The 19,895-nt window shown below is 43.9% G+C and overlaps 1 protein-coding gene across 4 annotated transcripts in view; it reads left to right on the forward strand.

The window, feature by feature from the left end:
* The first annotated feature begins 981 nt into the window (after positions 1-981).
* The window catches only part of FAM168A (family with sequence similarity 168 member A), a 359,778-nt gene continuing 340,864 nt past the window's right edge, over positions 982-19,895 (forward strand). For 3 of the 4 annotated variants that reach the window (XM_073334676.1, XM_073334694.1, XM_073334704.1), the window contains exon 1: positions 982-1,194. The gene's annotated coding sequence lies outside the window, so the exon portion shown is untranslated. Of the gene's footprint in view, positions 1,202-19,895 lie in introns of all 4 variants that reach the window. The other variant, XM_073334685.1, reaches the window with a different exon arrangement.

Here is a 19,895-nt window from a genome sequence, read left to right on the forward strand (position 1 = left end):
CTCCAGGCTGCATTGCCTGCTGGGGTGACTGCCCCTTAGGGCTGCTGATGCTCCAGGATAGGTGTAGTTGGACTTCTACATGTGGGGGGGGCAGCTCTAGCCAGGCAAAGGGGGCCATGCGGGGGGAGGGAGGGGGGCGAATTCCCTGCCTGACAGAGGCCAGCTGGGGGTGGGGGGCACGCTCCCCCATTCCCCTCCCAAACTAGGCTCACAGGGGTCTAGGGTGACCAGGTATCAAGGGTGAAAAATCAGGACGGGGGTGGTGGGTAATAGCCATCGATGTAAGAAAAATCCCTGAATATCGGGACTGTCCCTATAAAATCCGGACATCCGGTCACCCTATAGGTGTCCGACGGTCCCCCGGGGGGGGGGGGGGGAGGGGGGAGGGGGGCTGCAGCACCAGGTCTATTGACTACAAGTCCCAGCACGCCATACTCCATGACTACAGATCCCAGCATGCCGTGCTTCCGCAGCCTCCCAGAGCTAGCCTGTCTGTGACTACAGGTCCCAGCATGCCATGCACCCAGACGAGGCCGTGCGCCATGGCTACCGGTCCCGGCGTGCCTCACTCCGCCGGGATCCCTGTCCGCCCAGCTCTCCGCGTTCCGCGCCCCGTGCGGGTTGACTACATGCCCCAGCAGGCCGCGATCGCCGATCGCTCGGGCGCCCGACTGTCGCGGTCAGCGGAAGACTACAATTCCCAGCGTGCTCAACACCAAGTCCCTCCCCTGAACTACAACTCCCGGCATGCAACGCTCCCGCCTGCTCCTCCCTTGTCCCCGGGAAGACTGGCGCGCCCACTGAAGTACTACAGCTCCCACTGGGCTAATGCCCTCAAACTACAAGTCCCAGCATGCACTGCCCCCGTTTTGGTCCTGGGGAAAATTACATATGTGAGGGGAAGACTACAACTCCCAGCATGCCTCGCGACCGATGCCGCCTGGTGGCCTCGCCGTGCCCGGAGCGTGGCCTGCCGGGAGCTGTAGTTCGCGGCTGGTCTCTAACGGTCCCGCTGGTGGTACTCTTCCCCCCCTCCCCTCGGCCTGTCCCCTCCCCCACTCGCTGGCTGCTGTGGGAAGAGACAGGAGCCGAGGCGGAGGAGGGGGAAGCCGCGCAGCCACCGCCACGGACACCGGGAGCGGGGACGCCGCCGCCGCCGCCGGGGAGACCAGCCACCGTCTCGTTCGCCTGCAGGTGAGCGGTGAGGAGACCCCCCCCGCCCAGGGGCCGCGAGCGGGCGCCCGGGGCCACCGCATCCCGGGGTGGGCCGGGCACCGCTGGGCTGGGGAGCGGGTGGGGTGTGGGGGGGGAGCTGGTAGGGGGCAGGGGGTGTGTGTGTGTGTGGGGAGCTGGTTGGGGGGCAGGGGGTATGTGGGGGGGAGCTGGTTGGGGGGCAGGGGGTATGTGGGGGGGAGCTGGTTGGGGGGCAGGGGGTATGTGGGGGGGAGCTGGTTGGGGGGCAGGGGCTGTGTGTGAGGGGGGAGCTGGTTAGGGGGCAGGGGCTGTGTGTGAGGGGGGAGCTGGTTAGGGGGCAGAGGCTGTGGGTAGGGGGAGCTGGTTGGGGGGCAGGGTGTGTGTGTGTGGGGGAGCTGGTTGGGGGGCAGGGTGTGTGTGTGTGTGTGGGGGAGCTGGTTAGGGGGGCGGGGTGTGTGTGTGTGTGAGCTGGTTAGGGGGGTGGGGTGTGTGTGTGTGTGGGGGGGAGCTGGTAGGGGGGCAGGGGGTGTGTGTGTGTGTGTGTGGGAGCTGGTTAGGGGGGCGGGGTGTGTGTGTGTGTGTGGGGGAGCTGGTTAGGGGGGCGGGGTGTGTGTGTGTGTGTGGGGGAGCTGGTTAGGGGGGCGGGGTGTGTGTGTGTGTGTGTGGGAGCTGGTTAGGGGGGCGGGGTGTGTGTGTGTGGGGGAGCTGGTTGGGGGGCAGGGGGTGTGTGTGTGTGGGAGCTGGTTAGGGGGGCGGGGTGTGTGTGTGTGTGGGGGAGCTGGTAGGGGGGCAGGGGGTGTGTGTGTGTGTGGGGGAGCTGGTTAGGGGGGCGGGGTGTGTGTGTGTGGGGGAGCTGGTTGGGGGGCAGGGGGTGTGTGTGTGTGGGAGCTGGTTAGGGGGGCGGGGTGTGTGTGTGTGTGGGGGAGCTGGTAGGGGGGCAGGGGGTGTGTGTGTGTGGGAGCTGGTTAGGGGGGCGGGGTGTGTGTGTGTGTGTGGGAGCTGGTTAGGGGGGCGGGGTGTGTGTGTGTGTGTGGGGGAGCTGGTTAGGGGGGCGGGGTGTGTGTGTGTGTGGGGGAGGAGCTGGTAGGGGGGCAGGGTGTGTGTGTGTGAGGGGAACTGGTACTGGGCAGGCGGTGTGTGGGGGGGATCTGATATGCGCTGGTATGGGGGCAGGAGGTATGTGGGGGGGCAGGGGTATGGGGGGGAGCTGGTATGGGGGCATGTGGGGGGGGGAAGCTGGAACTGGGGTATGTCCGGGGGATCTGGTATGTGGTGGGGAGAGCTGGTACGGACGCAGGGGGCGTGTGGGGGGGAGCTGCTAAAGGGGCAGGGGGTATGTTGGGGGGAGCTGGTGCGGACGCAGGGGGGCATGTGGGGGGGAGCTGCTAAAGGGGTAGGGGGGCGTGTGGGGGGGAGCTGGTACGGGGGCAGGGGGCATGTGGGGGGAGCTGCTAAAGGTGCATGGGGTATGTTGGGGGGAGCTGGTGCGGATGCAGGGGCATGTGGAGGGGAGCTGCTAAAGGGGCAGGGGGTATGTTGGGGGGAGCTGGTGCAGACGCAGGGGGGCATGTGAGGGGAGTTGCTAAAGGGGCAGGGGGCGTGTGGGGGGCAGCTGGAACAGGGGTGGGGGTATCTCCGGGGGATCTGATATGCACTGCTATGTGCAGGGGAGCTGGTACGGGGGCAGGGGGTATGTGTGGTGGGAGTTAGTAAGGGGTTAAGGGGTATGTAGGGTGGAGTTGGTAAGGGTGCAGAGGGCATGTGGGGGGAGCTGGTATGGCAGAGGGGGACATCTGGGGGGAGGTGGTATGGGGAAGGGGGTCAGGGATATGTGGGGGGAACTGGCAGAAGGGAAGTAGGGGGAGATCATACAGGGCAGGGGGGACTATGAGGAGACCTGGCAGGGTGTGTTTGTGTGTGGGAAGCTGGTATGGAGCAGGATGCATGTCGAGAGAGCTGGTATAGGGTCAAGATTTATGTGAGGGGAGCTGGCAGGGTGCGTGTGAAGCTGATAAGGTATATGTATGGGGAGCTGATATGGGGCATAGGGGTTGTGTGGGGAGCTGGCAGGGGTTATGGGGGAACTGGTTTTGGGACATGGGGTATGGAGTGAGCCTGCATAGAGGAAGGGGGCAAGGGAGGAGCTGGCCAGACAGTCAGTTGGCATGGGGGCATATGGGGATTAGCTAGCACGGTGTGAGGGGAGCTCATGTAGAGGGCATGCAGCTGGCATGGATGTAGCATATGGACTGCCATGGGGTAGCATGTTGGTAGAGGGCTGCCATGGTGACATAAGGGGAAACTGGTATGTGTAAGAAACTGGCCCCGTGGGGCTGGCCTGGAGGAAGCTGCCATGTGGGTCTGGGGAGGCATGAAGGAAACAGTAGAGAGCTGGTATGTGAGAGGTAACAGAAGGGGTTTGACATGCATGTTTGGTAGGAGGGACCCTTTTTTAGTGTTTTGAGGGAAATAGGGAGGTATATTAGGAAGGGTCTGGAAGGCATGGAGTACATGTGAAGGGCTGGAATGTGAGTAGCTCACGAAAGCTTATGCTCAAATAAATTGGTTAGTCTCTAAGGTGCCACAAGTACTCCTTTTCTTTTTGGGCAAATAATGGAGGTGCAGGCCTGTGGGAGTTGGCAGCAGGAGAGAGCTTGGGGGATGGTGGTGGTAGTATGGTGGGGAGTTAGAAAGAAAGGTAACAGAGAGCTAAAGGTGGTATATGGGGAGCTGGAATAATTGCCCTGAGCCCTTGTGATAGGCTACATTTTATCCATATAAACAATAAATATATTAAATGCAGGAGTTTGGCAGGAAAACAAGTTGTATGTGGAAAGCTGGCAAAGGTGGTATGGGGAGGTAGCATAAGGGCAGCTGCTAAGGTGGTGGTTCTCAAACTTTTGTACTGGTGACCCCTTTCACATAGCAAGCCTCTGAGTGCAACCCCCCTAATAAATTAAAAATACTTTTTTATATATTTAACACCATTATAAATGCCGGAGGCAAAGTGGGGCTTGGGGTGGAGGCTGACAGCTCGTGACCCCCCATGTAATAACCTCGTGACCCCCTGAGGGGTCCCGACCCCCAGTTTGAGAAGCCCTGTGCTAACGGAAAAGCTGGCAGGGGTGAGAGGAATTGGCAAGGGTTATGGTGGAGCTGGCAGGTGGTAGGAAGGAGTCATAGGGAGACTTGGCAACCATTCAGGGAAACAGGATCTGGCAAGAGCATGGAGGTGGGGGAGGTAATGTGGGTTTCATTCCAACTTTCACCTTTCCTTTTGGTGCTAAAAAGGGAATTAAATCATTGGGGTCTTGGTTAAGGTTATTTATTATTTCTCCTCTTTATAAAGGCTGTGTTTTAAACCTAGGTTTGTGTAGGCTCTTGGAAATCCAGGTAGGTTGATACAAAAGGGCTGTTTTTAAAATTACAGGATGCTTCTGTTTTGCAGCATACAGTGCAGGAATGTGTGCTAAATGTAAAGGAGTGGGGGGCAAACAGTGTGGAAAATAAAAATGGACTGTTGTATAATTTTATAGTGGGGAAGAAATGAATTGTGTGGTCTCCCTAGCCTGTTTTGTGTTGTATTGGAATTCAGGGTTTAAAATGACACAGATTTGATGAGATTGAAGATGTCACCACATAACATCTGTAGTCTGAAAACAGAGATCACAAGGTTGAGAAATATAAGGCTGCATTAATTTTCCATCCATATACTATTTTACCAATGTAAAAAAAAGGAGCTAGGGTTTTATCTTCTTAAAAATTGATTGCTTGAAGATTTCATTTATTGGTATCATGGTTTTCAGGGCAATTAAGTCCACCATCATTATATTGTGGGCTAATAATACCAGAGAGGAGTCTTGGCTTCCTCAGTCTTTTATGTAAACAGAGGAGTGGTGAAATATGGAAATACAATAAATATTCATTGAAGAAGGGTTTGTACTGGTTATTTTTTTTTCTGCACTGCTTGATGACAAGCTTTCAGGTTATAGCTTGTATTTCCATAGATTGAATTTCATCTAAAAGGAATTCAGTTGTTGCTGAATACTGTCAAATGTAGAAAAATGAGCAGGTTGAGTGAATTTTTCTTCCCAGACAAAGGCATGTTGTGTTAACCAAAAAGAAACTCCGTTTATGTTTTAATCACAATATGATTTAAGATGAGGTAGTGTGTTTATTCTTACTGAGAAATTGTGATGGAGGAAAGTAGAACATTTTCAAGGAATGTGGATGATGGAAACATTTTGCTGGACTTGATTGCATCAACTACATTATTTCATGAATTGTTAACTGTAAAGTGGTTGTTGATTAGAACTCAAACTGAGTGGAGATGGTGAATGATGTAAAGAAAAATAGAAATTAGTACTATGAGATCAAAATTATTTTTTATTTTTTACTGAAGTGCACCTCTTTTAAATTTTAACTAGTTTTCTCTTGACCTTTACAGTTGAGTACATAAAACAAAACTGATATGCTTAATGTTTGTACTTACTAGATACATACAATTATAGAAAGGACTTAAATCAGTTAAAATTTTTTAAGCTACTATGAAAATTAGAGCTGCTATTTATATGTCTTAAATGAAAGTGAAGTAATCAAGTTACCTAGTAGTTCTTCCTAAACTTTTTCCAAGGTAAATAAAAATATTTGAATTCTCAGTTATATTCTGGCTGGTTGATTTAATTGATGGCTTAAAATTCTAACTTTAGATTTTTCATAATGATGAAATGATGTGGAGTGTGTGTGTGCATGTGTGTATGTATATACATATAATTTTAAATTTCAAATTTCCATGTTTATTATTTTACATACTCTTGTTAAGATGGGCCCTTTTTTCTGTCTGTAAAAATGTTGCATCCTTTTTGGTTGGTTAAAAATACTTGATTATGCTTATAGAAAGGGTTTGCTATGTGGTAAATAAAAGACATTTTGAACACATTTGTTTCATCCTTTTCTACTATGGAACAAGCACGTTGGAAGCTAAACAGCTTTATGGTGCATAGGGTTAGTTGTGAATTTGTTATTCATAATGGACTGTTTAGAGTGAAAAACATAAATGATAATGTGTGCAACACAGAAATTATGAAGTGAAATATCTATACATTGTTCTTCCTTAATGAAGCTGAATCTAATGCAACTGTTACTTTTTTATTCAGCTGATGCTAAATTACCTGTCAAATTCAGTGATGATTGAAGGTTGTAGTGGATGAACTACTCTTGATGATGATTTTAAAGAAATAATTGAGGGCAAAGCTGCAAGAAGAAATTAAAAATAAGTTTTCATGTCCCATTATATTAATAACCACTGAAGAGGTACCAGAAAAAAAAAATACTGCTTTCGCTGCATTTAAAAATATTTCTTAGGCAATTGAAAACACTTCAGTGAAACATTTCCGCTAAAGAGTCAATAGTACCTCAATTGGAAGTATAATTAAATTCAGATTTAATTTCATTATAGTTTTAATCATTCAATCTGACTGGAAGTGCAGATAAATTTCAGTATGGCCAAAAAATTGCCAAGATACCTTCCTTAGGTGGGTATGTGTGTATACTTCAGATTAACAGCCACTTCTGATGAATTTTAAAATGCAACAGTAATGGGTGGACATTTGATCTTTTGTAAAACGCTAGGTGGATGGATTTGATGAGGATTTTAAAGGGAAATTTTTATATTTTTGTTTCTGAGATCACCTTCTTTCCTTCAGTCCAGATTATGATCTTCATTTGTTTTCCAGTCATGCCCTTTGGGCTTGATTATATCTGCAGAAGCCCTGATTTCCTTTTTTCCCAACCCAAATGCTTTGTGTGTTTCCCATTTTCTCGGTAATTCATAAAGTCTCTCCTTAGACCAGTGGTGCCCAAACTTTTCCTGTTGCACCCCCTTACCAGTAATGGAATCTGTCTTTGTCCCCCACTCCATTACTGCACAGTTGGCTCAGTGAGGAGCTGGGCCTAGAGGGAATAAGGACAACGCTGTGGCTGCTGGGGGTGGAGTGGAGCTGGGTCCGGAGCTGGGCTGGGTGGTGCTCCCTTCCCTGAATGTTCCTCCACGCCCCCCCTACAGAGGTACACCCCGCTCTTTGGGGACCACTGCCTTAGACCCTATGTCTCTTAACTGTGGTAGTTCACTGATGAATTAGTCATACCAATGTTTACTTGTGTGCTGCTGGATAGTAGTCAGTTTTGTCAGGTTTCCCTTGGCTGGAGGGAAATCACTTGCTGCTTTGGATGACAGCATGAGCTTTGTTTCCTTTCACTCCAGAGCCAATAAACTTCAGAAAGGAGCAAGTTAATCTTTGTCTTGAGGTAGGAGAAATATCATACTGTTGTGCTTACCCCTCCTTCAAATACATTTTTATCATCTCAATGTTTGAAGTGTCCTCTAGAGTCTAGGGAACCATGAATAACAGGCCAATGTATTTAGACTATAGCGATTCTTTAAAGCATGAGCAGAGTACATCAATTGCTGTAGCAGTGAGAAAAATGCAAATGATTGGCTTAGGAAACAGATAATTTTCATGCTTCTCCTTTTACGATGATTCTGTCCCCTTTTGGTTTTGAGGGCGAGGGAGTATTGAGTGTGAAAGGGTGGTAGTGACAATTACTTTTTTTAGATTTCTGTTGTTCACATCTCAGACTATTCTATAGCTCAACAACTAATAAATTTGATTAAATTATTCTAAAGTTTAAAAAAATTTAACTCCTATTCAAACCATGATTTTGTAGAAATACTTGATATAGTATCATTTAATGAGTCAGGTTGTTTTTATGCGGTTTTCTGTTGCTTTGAAGAAAAATGTAAATAGTCCAATAAGGTCTATTACCTCATTCACCTTGTCTCTCTAATAGTATTCCTAGTTCATTTCAAATGTCAACACCTTTGTTCTTTGCTTGTCTTACATTAATAGAATTTCTCTCAAACTATTCATGTAACCACATAAAAGTTGTTTCAGGTCACAAAACTGAAGGATAAATTAAAAACCACTTTGAAATATTTTACCTGTTAACTTATGGTATTTAACTATTTGAATGAAAACAAATATATTGGATCTGGATTGGTCAGTATTAGAGCCAGAGCCGGTTTCCCAGCATTATTCTAACATGACTACAATACCTGTACTCAAATAGACATTGTTCTCAAGAGGTCTTTAAATAGTTATTGTCAGTTTCAGGACCATTGCACCTGTATTTTCCCCCTCATCATCCACCAAGGGTACCAATTTAAAGTCTCCCAGCCATTGCCTTGCCACACTTCCTCCTGACTGGGGTTTTTCCAGGCTGCACAGTTCTCAACCTACATTGTGATGTACCAGAAAGCCAGACTGCTTAAACAGGCCAGCATCTGCACATTGCTTTCTCTGTGAAGGCTATGAACTTTATAATTGCCAGCAGTTGCAAGTTACCCCACAGCTTTCTCTAAGCAAGCACATTTATTCTTAAAGCAAGTGCATTATAGAGAAAACATATTTAAAAGTACCTACCATCAGCTTTGTTCTTCTCAGGGAGTAACACACATTTTGTTAATCTGCTCTGAGATTAACAGACTTGCTTAAATTTCTGAACTCTTTGAGACAGATTGCTGTAAAGCATTGAGGCACTATTTTGGTGGTTTTGTAGGACATCATAACTAGTCATCTTTTGTCTGTAGTTGTTGAAAATGGATCTCCTAAATGCCTTCCACTGTCATGTCATCCATGCATGTTACTGTAGTATTCAGGTGATGAATGACAAATCAAATGTAAAGGGAAGAAGGTAAAGTGCCAGTGGTAAAAGCTCTGCTCTGTTTGACTGAATTCAACATAAATAATTTTTAAATCTGAAGATATAACTCTATGGGCTCAGGGAACGTTTTGTTTTTCCTCCACTACAACATCCAAAGTCCTGATCAGCAGAACTCGGCCATGTGCTGGACAGTCTGGTGAATCTGTACTGTTTTCATCTGGAAGCAGAGTGAAAGGATTTTTGCTGAAGAGTTTTTCACAGTATGTTTTTCATGGATGAGGTTGATTGGATTCAGCCTGGTTTGGCTGCCTTTGTGATATCGGATTTATGTTGTGGGCAGGATAGATGGATGGGAACAAATATGGTGTCTTGTCTTGGTGAGTTTCAGCCATTCTTTCTCACTGACTTTTTAGAGATGTTGGGCTAACTTCAGGCTTTGACTTCTACTTACGTGAGCAATTGTTAGGCCTCTTCTCAAGAAATTATTTATTTTGTAATGATAGACTAGTCTATCTCTCTGTCTTTAAGCTTTGTTTTGGAAGGAAGGTTATTAAAATGGTTGTGTCATGGCAGCTCTGGTATCATCTGTAATGCTTGGCCTGTGAACAGTACCTTCTGGTTTCAGAGGCATAATGGCATGGCAAACTGAAAATTCAGATGCAAGCTTCATTTAAATTCAGAAATGGAGGTTTTTATTGGATTAGATAGGAAAATGAATAACACATTCAGCGTTTTATCCCATATATTATTTATTTTGTTGTTTCAATGTTACCCCAGTCTTTGCTGCAGATTATTGTACTGACAACGTATAGTTGAAATGTAGAAATTGGGAAGGCTGAGGGAAAATTCGAGGTTTTGACAGCTGGATATAAAACAGTTTGGCCTTTTAGAGAGACAAGGGAAGTGAGGTAATGTCTTTTATTGGACCAACTTCTGTTGGTGAGAGTGACAAGCCAACAGAAGTTGGTTCAATAAAAGATATTACCTCACCCATCTTGTGTCTCTTATATCCTAGGACCAACAAAACTACAACTCACAGCATACAGTTTGGGCTTTTGGCACTTGGGAAGACATGGGGAGTTCATGTTAGAGCAATTGTTGATCACATAATAATGCAAGTAATACCAATTATCTGCCCTAGTGATGCCCAGCCCAATATCTAATGCTGCATCCAACAGTAAATATTTTGGCAAGAATGGTCAGTCATGAAATGGGTAGCCATTAGTGTTAACACACAAGTTAGATGGATGTGTCCATTCATACTTCTCTTACAGCTGTTATTTAAGGCTGTTTGCAACGTCTAAGAAAACTGTAACTAAATTAGGCGGCCCAGTTATGTTAAAACACACATCCTCTGCCTCCCCTTACATTATGTTTAAAACTTGTAGTTAAACCATGTTGTTACTGGGCTCCCGGACTCTGCGTTAGATGCAGTGTCTGCGTTACATTAGTTATATTTGGGTCACATTTGGAAGGTTTTCTTTGTAGTTACAAAGGTGAGAAACTTAATTAAAAAAAAGCAGCTTAGGTTCTGCTGCACAATTTTGTTGTGGATTCTGTACAAGTGTGGAATATATATTATCTGATTTTTTGGCAATGGATATTGGCTCAGTGCTGATTCTTAATCTGTCAGCTCTTTGATGCCATTCACCATGAGGAGGTGGTGGTGTGCCTGCAGATCCTTCCAAGGGTAGATGGGAATTGCAGAGAAGGTGGTTGTATATAAGTAGGGGCTGTATGGTTGTCACAGTGGTAAAAAATGTCATGGATACCTTCATATTTCTGTTTGTCTGAGGCTTTTCTTTGTGTCAGTGATTTTAATAACTGTACCTTGCAGCGGTGGCTCCTGTTCTGTGGGACTGGCTCAATGTTCCAGGTGTTGTGACCTGGACAACAAGGTTGCAGTGCTTTTTGGGTTTGGCCCAACTGCCCCTCCATCATAAATTTTTAACAGTGAGGGTAATTAGTCATTGGAACAATATACCAAGGATTGTGGTGGATTCTCTATCACTGGCAATTTTTAAATCAAGATGAGATGGTTTTTCTAAAAGATATGCTTTAGGAATTATTTTGGGGAAATTGTATGGCCTGTATTGTACTGGAGCTCAGACTAGATGATCACAATGATCTCTTCTGGCTTTTGAGCACCACTTGCTCAAATTTGACCTGTCCGCTCCTCTGTCATAGTGGAGGAGAGCTGGGTTGAATCTCAGCAGCGCTGCAACTCCATGCATCAGGTCATAACACCTGGAGTGGGGAACTGGGCCCAGTCTTGTGCGGTAGGAGTTGCTGTTGTGGGGTGACAGGACCTGACAACCCCTGCAAAGTCCTTTGTACTTTAAATAGCACTCCCATTATTTTACACACTATTTCCCCCATACCCATGTCTTTTACTACATTTACTGTGACTGTGCTGTGATTTTTATTATTTAAAAATGTTGTGACAAATTTGTGGCCTTACATATTAAGGCAGTTACTCTGAGATTTAGTGAGATGGTCTAGGCTACAGTGCCTTTAATATTTTGATGTCCCCCTCAATTTTGTCCCTTTTCATTAGATTTATATAGTGTGGGCTCTTTGTTTTCCTAGTACTTGGCCATGATTAGGACTTGAATGAAAGCTAGATTTTTGAAACTCGTTCCAGATAAGTCTGAGATGTTGCTGGTTGAATAAGGAAAAAGATACAAAGGAGATAGTATAGATATCTTCCTCAATTGAGGGCATATCTGTTTGCTAACATGGCTCAGAACCTTAGGGGTTCTCAGCTATTGATGGGTTCCCAGGTAACAGCTGTAGCTAATATTGCTTTTTTTTATTTTAAGTTGGTTTGTCCAGTGCTACATTAACTTTGCCATGGTTATCTGTGACTTCAAATATTAGTACTACTTTGGTAGCACCTTCCATCCAAAGTTCTCAGAAACCGTGCAAATATTAATTAAGTAAGCCTCGCATTATCCGTATGACTGGGTGGTATTATCTCCATTTTATAGGGAAATTTTATGGGGAAACTGAAGCAGAGAGGTGAAGTGGCTTTCAGAAGTTACACAGAAAATTTTGGTCAGAGCCAGGAATATATTTCATAGTTCAGGGCCAGAAGAGACCATCTTGTCTGACCTCATTAATATCACTGATCATTAAATTTCACCCAGATACCCTTCTATTGAGCCTAGTAACTTGTGTTTAACTAAAGTATAACTAACTTCTGTTTGGCTGAAGCATATCTTCCAGAAAGGCATTCTTTTGAAGACACCAAGAGATAAAAAAAACAGCAAAGGTGATTAACCATTGGAACAAGCTGCCAAGGGAATTGGTGAATTTTCTAAGGGCCTTATTGATTGAATTTGTCTGACTTCAGCTTCCAGCCATTGGTTTTTATTACATCTTTCTCTGCTAGATTAAAGAACCTTTTATTACCTTGTATTTTCTGCCTGTGAAAATATTTATACACTGTGATCAAGTCACCTTTCACTCTTTGGTGAGCTAAACAGACTGAGGTTTTTGAGTTTCACACTATAAGAATCAACTATCCTGTTGGAGAATCTATATCTCCAACCGCATGTCTTAGTGAGTAGGAAGGTAGTCCAGTTGTTAGGATACTAGCTTGAGATTTCAATTCCTTGCACTGCCACAGACTTGCTGTGTGACCTTGGGCAAGTCTCTTGGGACAGGTGTAACTAAAAAGTTAGCTCAATCCAGCTACGTTGCTCAGGGGTGTGAAAAATCCACACCTCTAAGGGATGTAGTTATGATGGCCTAGTCCCTGGTATAAACAGCATTCTTCCATTGACCTAGCTACTGCCTCTTGGGGAGGTGGATTAACTACAGTGACAGGAGAACACCACCTGTCATGATAGTGAGTGTCTATGCTGATGCATGACAAATGCAGGTGCAGCGCTTCTAGTGAAGACATAGCCTTAGTTTCTTTTTGCCTCAGTTCATCTGTGCAATGGGGTTATCAGCACTGCCCTGCCTCTCAGGGGTAATTTGAGGATAAATACATTAAAGATTGTGAAGCATTCAGGTACTGTGGTGATAGGGACAATATAGATACCTACGATAGATATAACAAGACCATCCTTCTCCCATTTGTGACCTGCAGATTGGATTACTGCAGTGTCCTCTGTGGGGAGCTACTCTTTAAATTCACACAGAATTTTCAACTAGTGCCAAATGTGTGCCCCCCATCTAATTAGAAAGGTCTCTTGTAGGAAGCATAACACATTGGTCCTGTGTACAGTTCAAGGTGGTGGTTTTGATCTATAAAACCCTTGTTTTGAATACTATCTGCCTAGGAGAGTTCCTCTTTCCCCATGCTTTATATTGACAGATGAGATTAGTTAGGCTCACTGACAGTCTCTGTCTATATGGGAGGGCTTGGACAGGATGTTCTCTCTGGGGATACTTGACTCTGGAATTTACTTTCCCCATTGATCAGACAAACCCAGAATTCATTGGCCTTCAAGGCAAGCCTCAAGGCCTATCTGATCACTTATGCTTTTGCCTGAGGTGGTGACTTTAGGGGTGGGGTTTAAGTATCTTTAATGGCTCCGGGTGTTTTCTTTGACTGAGATTACATTTTTCTTGTTTAGTTATTTTAATTTCTGTGGGTTTATAATGCTCTACCCTAGAGATTGAAAAAGTTGTGTTATGAAAAATAACGTATTCACAGGCTTTTGGCTCATAATTGTCTCCTTTAGGCATTGACAGAATGCACAGAAATACAGGTTGTGGAAATCAGATGGCTATGTTGACTTGTTTACTGTGTTTTTCATGCTCTAGAAACCCAATAGGGGACCTTTTTGATCACAAAGCTCATAACTTGTTTCCATAAAAGGTTGTGTTTTCTACTTGGTTCACTTTATTTTACCTTGAGGACCAACTTGGCTACAAATAGTTTCTGTATCTTGGAAAATTTCAAAACAACTTCACTACTGAATTAAAAAGGAATATTAACTTCTGCATGTGTCAGGTTCTGTGGACTATTACACTTATTGAGCTTGTTCCACAGGACAGTCATGAATTTAGAAATCTCTATCAAGCCCATTAGTGTTGCATCTGAATACTTAACAACACTGTAACAAACCAAATTTAAGAAGAAATAGTATTTGCCATCAGTCACAAGACACTTACCATTAACACCCGTACATCCCCACAAATGATAAATGCCTTCCCAGCTTCTGATCCTAAAAGTCAGGTTACATTGGTGCCTTGCACTGAATCTAAAAGGTGAGAGCCAATTCCAAAGCGGAGAGCGGTCCACTGAGAATTTCCTGCCACCTGCCCCCAGAATTCAACACAACGTGAATCCTCACTGAATTTCTTGGTAGCAAAGCCCCAGAAGCCTTGGTGCCCAGAGCCTAGAAGCTCTGACGTTATTATTGTATGTGGATTTTTTACAGTCATTTTACAGTAGATTCTTATTCTGAACAAAGTGCCTGCACAGATGAAAGTTATACTCTATCAAACGTCTTTGGATAGCCAAATATCAGAAAACTAAATTTCTATGAAATTGGCATTTTAACTATGTACAGAAACATATCTTAAAGTACGTTCATGCCCACACTGCGTAGTATCTGAGTGCCTTACAATTTTTAATGCATTTATCCTTACAATGCTATCATGAGATATGTCAGTGCTATTATCCTCTCTTTACAAATGGGGGACTAAAGCAAAATGATTTGCCCAGAGTCACACACACAGTCTGTGGCAGAGTCAGGGATTGAACTCAGGCTGAAACAATGGACTATCTTTTCTTTCATTACCAAAAAAATATAACCCTCCCTCTCCAAAAACACACAGGCACCCAAAGGATTTCTGTTTTTAACAGTTTCCTCCCTAGGCATCGTACATTGACAGTTTATGAGGGGGTGGGCATTGGGAAAGACAACTAGAAATTACATGTAAAGGTGCATTCTCAGAATGAAATATTTGTATTTCTCACTGGGGACAAATAGTCTCTACAAGTCCTTTTTTTGGTAGAAAAAGCATGTAGTAGGAGTATCCAGATGCTACTTAACATCACTTGGAAGTATCCAGGCCCTAATCCCACACTGTAGAAAAAGAGCCTGTTTAAATCAGAGCAGATTTTTGAAAGCCATGCTTCCTTCCAGAGCCTTAATGATAAGAAAAGGGGTACTTGTGGCACCTTAGAGACTAACCAATTTATTTGAGCATGAGCTTTCGGGAGCTACAGCTCACTTCATCGGATGCATACCGACTTCCACGGTATGCATCCGATGAAGTGAGCTGTAGCTCCCGAAAGCTCATGCTCAAATAAATTGGTTAGTCTCTAAGGTGCCACAAGTACCCCTTTTCTTTTTGCGAATACAGATTAACACGGCTGTTACTCTGAAACCTGTCTTAATGATAAGAAATGACCAACAGTCAATCTACTAGATCCCAAAGATCTTGAACGTTTTACATTTTAATTCAAGTGGACTAAAGGAAAATAAAAAACAACAAAAAAAAGGCAGCCATGGAGACAATGACCAGTCTCTAAATTTCTGTTGGTGGAATCCTGGTGGATAAATTTCTGGAATCCCCTTTATGTCGCTTGAGCTTACTATAAAGAGATTACAGATAAAATATTTCTCTTTTTTCAGTTTTACTTTGTATAGTCAGTTTTGCTGTTTCTTCCTTTAGACCAGTTTCCATGTTTATGTGGACTTTTCTTGCAGCAGCAGGAAAAATACAACTATTTTAAAACAAAGGAAAGTGTAATTATTAAACCACAAAAATTGGTAAGGAGAAACCTGGGGACAGGTGCAGTACCTGAAACTTCTTCCAAGTAATTTTTTTTTTTAAGCTAACCAAATTTCAAGTTGACTGTATCCCTTTAACTTGGCAAGAAGTTGTCCTGAACCCAGTGTCCTAAAAGAAGTGTTCTTTTCCAGAATTTCTGGCCCAGTGTTTAGCCAGTAAATGTATCGTTGCTTCAACATTTGTGTCTTAAAAAAGCTTTCCTAATAGGGACAATTTATTCCTCGTTGTCGGAGTACCTCTAATACAGATTACTACCTTATAGAATTTTTAATAGAACGCATCTTTTGATTACCTCACACCTGCTAAAATGAGGGGAAAGAAAAAAAACCCTTGTATAACCTGGGATTGCAAACTCTAAAATACCATAATTTTGAGTCATATGGTTATTGCCGTGGTATCTGTACAGGGCAGTTAAGGTTGTTTGGGTGCCTTAACTCTGCATTTCCGTAGCTTAACATGTTTGGATTTTTTTTAAGTTTAACCTTAACTCTGAATTCCTTGAGTTTATTATGCTTATTTTTGGAATAATTGCACCATTCCTGTAATGTGTTTTACTGTAAATTGATGACTGTGTACTCTCAAACGCAACTCCATCTTAATGTTTTTGTCTGGGAATATATACTAAGGGTCGTGAATAATACACAATGCAGTATGTTGATATTTTCTGAAACCCTTGAGTTTTAACAGTGAATAAACTGAAATTTGTGAAGACTCTAATTCAGGTTGGTCCCTGTTAAGCTATTGACATTTTGTATGTAATGTATTTCTGCTATATTTAGTGCGATAAATGTAGGTAAAGTAAACCTTAGCAATGAAGACTATTATGACACAAATAATTAGTGTGTGTATGTATGTTGTGGTGTATGTGCTTTTTTTCCCCTGAACTCTTTTAGCATAACACAAAAGGAGCCATAAGATGGAGGTCTGTGCTGCAATTTCCAACAAATTGCTGCTTCTGGTAAATGATAATACAGTTTGAACCTCTTTGCAGCAGTGGATGAAACAATAGTTACAATAATGCTATTTTTCTGATAAGAGTTGCTTAAATGGGATGCTTGTTTTAATAATGGAATAATTTGCAGGATTTATAAATTATTGTGATTTTATTCTCATGGAAATAGCTGTATTTTGGCTCCTGTTGTTAATTTCTGTAATATGCTGGTTGATACACTCTTTTATCCTGGACAGCTCTGGACTAGTGTGATCAATATGCTTGGGTAATTAGCGTGATGCATAAACCATTTTCCTTAGCTTTGGCCTGGCAGGTGGTTACTAGGTAACTAGTTGGATTGTGCAGGAAAAATGCACAAAATTGATGACCACCCTATGATTAAAGACTAAATAGCTCATATTTTTGTGTGGATTGCAACTTTGAAATCATTGTAATTCAAAATTTGTTTTCTTTTAAAAAAAAATATTCATCCAAGAAGTTCTGAAGACGCATTTTCTAAAGGTTATTTTGTTTTGGCTTATCTACCGTAAGATTCACGTTCTTTCTCTTTCTGTGTCTCATATATTTTTGCTGTGCAATAAGCAGCCATTTTAAAAAAAAGTCTTAATACAAAAACATTGACAATAAACTGAATCTCAAATAACGAAGGATTATTTAAAGACTAGAGAGTAGTGGTGGTCTGAGCAGTGGCAGGGAATATGCAGTTCAGGGAAGAGTGGGGTGAAAAGGAGGGCTTCAGAGTTGTGCAGTAGGAGATGTTGGAAAGGCTTCAGCTCTGCTCTCACTGACTCCAAGATAGGTCCTACACTCTTTCTTGTATCCTTTCCCCAGCTCCTCAACCTGTGGGTCCCAATCCAACAGCTAGCACTGTGTGGGGAGGTGGGCTGTGCTATACAACTTGTGAGACTGGAGATGAGGAGATGCTTCAGGGGCAGTGAAGGGACTAATGTGCAGACAGTGCATTCCGTGGCTGGGGTAATCAGTTTTAAGGAGCCAGAAGGAGGAGAATTGGGCTGTGGGTATATAGAGATGCTGAAAAATTATTTAAAAAAAACCCAACAAACCTCCAAAGAGGTTGAACGTCCTCAAACTTGGTAACGTGGAGTTAAGGTTGGCTGGGGGTGCCTCATGCAGAACACTGAGTTCTGCTACCCTAGGACTTTTGAAAACCAGAAAATAGAGCTAAGGTACATGCCACCTCTGCAACTCAACCTTAGCCCTGCTCCCAGGAGCTGGCGATGGCTCAGTAAGAGGGGGTGCCATAATAAGTAGACATGAGGAAATTCTGAGAGAATATGCCAATATTTGTGTTTTCATAGATTTTGAATTCCAGAATCTGTCTGCATACACTTCAAATGCCTTCATTGTGTTAGGTGTTCGTTTTATTGAATGGTTGAGTGATTAGTTGGAGTAGATTGGCATAACTATTACTGTGATATGAGAGATGATATGAGAGGTGCATGCGTACTTCCGAGGGTCATGTATGCCTCATTTCAGTGTTGAGTTCTGTAGGATTTGTTAGTAGTGGCACGGGGGGTGGGGAGGGGTCATCTTAAGAACATAAAAATGGCCGTACTGGGTCAGACCAAAGGTCCATCTGGCCCAGTATCCTGTCTTCCGACAGTGGCCAACGCTAGGTGCCCCAGAGGGAGTGAACAGAACAGGTAATCACCAAGTGATCCATCCCTTGTCGCCCATTCCCAGCTTCTGGCAAACAGAGGCTAGGGGCACCGTCCCTGTCCATCTTGTCATGTGGATTGTCAGAATGAGGTAGTGTATCCAGCAGTGGTCTGTGGAGCTTAGTGAGGGGTAAGTGAAGGCACTGTGCTTCACAGAAGGAACCTTCAGAGCAAGGGTGAAAAGGTGGTAACATTAGCAAGTCTGGGGTGATTTGTGTGGAGTAGGGTCAGGGTTTGAGTGTAGGCCACGTGTAGGTAGCTCCTAATTTCTACCTCTTACATAAACATGAATGTTGCCTTAGCAAAGATAAAATGGTAGACTTTGTCCTGCAGTGCTCACGTGCTGTGTTCCCAGAATGTTCTGTAGCATTTGTTTAAGTAGGGTGCTAGTACCTCTGGTGTTGACAGGTTTGGGCGTCACTGAAAGAAGCCAGAGTTAAAGTTGTGTTGCAGGGATGGTGACTACTTTAACTTAGTATTTGCTGATGATATTCCTCAGATGCTTCAGCAGAACAGAGATAAGTTAAGTACAGCATGGATTGACATTTCCATTAGAGTATGAAGCACTTTTATCCCCAAATTTCCCCAACCTAAAAAGTGAACTTGTACCTTTTGATACACTCAAGACAGAGAGATCCATTATAACTGCACATAATATTGTGTGTGAATAGATATTTAAGGTGGAGCTGGTAGCAATGAAGGTACTCTGAAAACTCAGGCCCTAGCTGTCTCAAGTTGGGTACCCAAAATTAGTGGATACATTTGAGACAATTTTGTACTTGTATCTCTGGGCCTCAGTTCCCAATCCATAAAATGGGGATACCAACACCAGCTAACCTAATTGGAATATTGTGAAGATAAATTTGTTCATATGGGTGAAGCACTAAGACACCATTGTGACAGCACCACAGAAATGCTCAAGAGGAGATTATAAATTTTGTATTCTGTTCAGGCTTTGGATGTTATGCAGTAAATAAGGCCTGGGGCCACACACTGAATAGGGATATAAGGAAACAGAATCATAGAAATGTTGGACTGGAAGAGCCCAATCTAAGCTGCAGTTCTGCAGAAAAGGACCTGGGGATTACAGTGGACGAGAAGCTGGATATGAGTCAACAGTGTGCCCTTGTTGCCAAGAAGGCTAATGGCATATTGGGCTGCATTAGTAGGAGCATTGCCAACAGATCGAGGGAAGTGATTGTTCCCCTCTATTCAGCACTGGTGAGGTCACATCTGGAGTATTGCGTCCAGTTTTGGGCCCCCCACTATAGAAAGGATGTGGACAAATTGGAGAGAGTCCAATGGAGGGCAACAAAAATGATTAGGGGACTGGAGAACATGTTTCATGGGGAGAGGCTGAGGGAACTGATCTTCTTAAGTCTGCAGAAGAGAAGAGTGAGGGGGATTTGATAGCAGCCTTCAACTACCTGAAGGGGAGTTCCAAAGAGAATGGAGCTAGGCTGTTTTCAGTAGTGGCAGATGACAGAACAAGGAGCAATGGTCTCAAGTTGCAGTGGGGGAGGTCTAGGTTGGATATTAGGAAAAACTATTTCTCTAGGAGCGTGGTGAAGCACTGGAATGGGTTA

Source organism: Lepidochelys kempii, chromosome 1 (assembly GCF_965140265.1).
Source record: "Lepidochelys kempii isolate rLepKem1 chromosome 1, rLepKem1.hap2, whole genome shotgun sequence".
NCBI classification, from domain to species: domain Eukaryota; kingdom Metazoa; phylum Chordata; order Testudines; family Cheloniidae; genus Lepidochelys; species Lepidochelys kempii.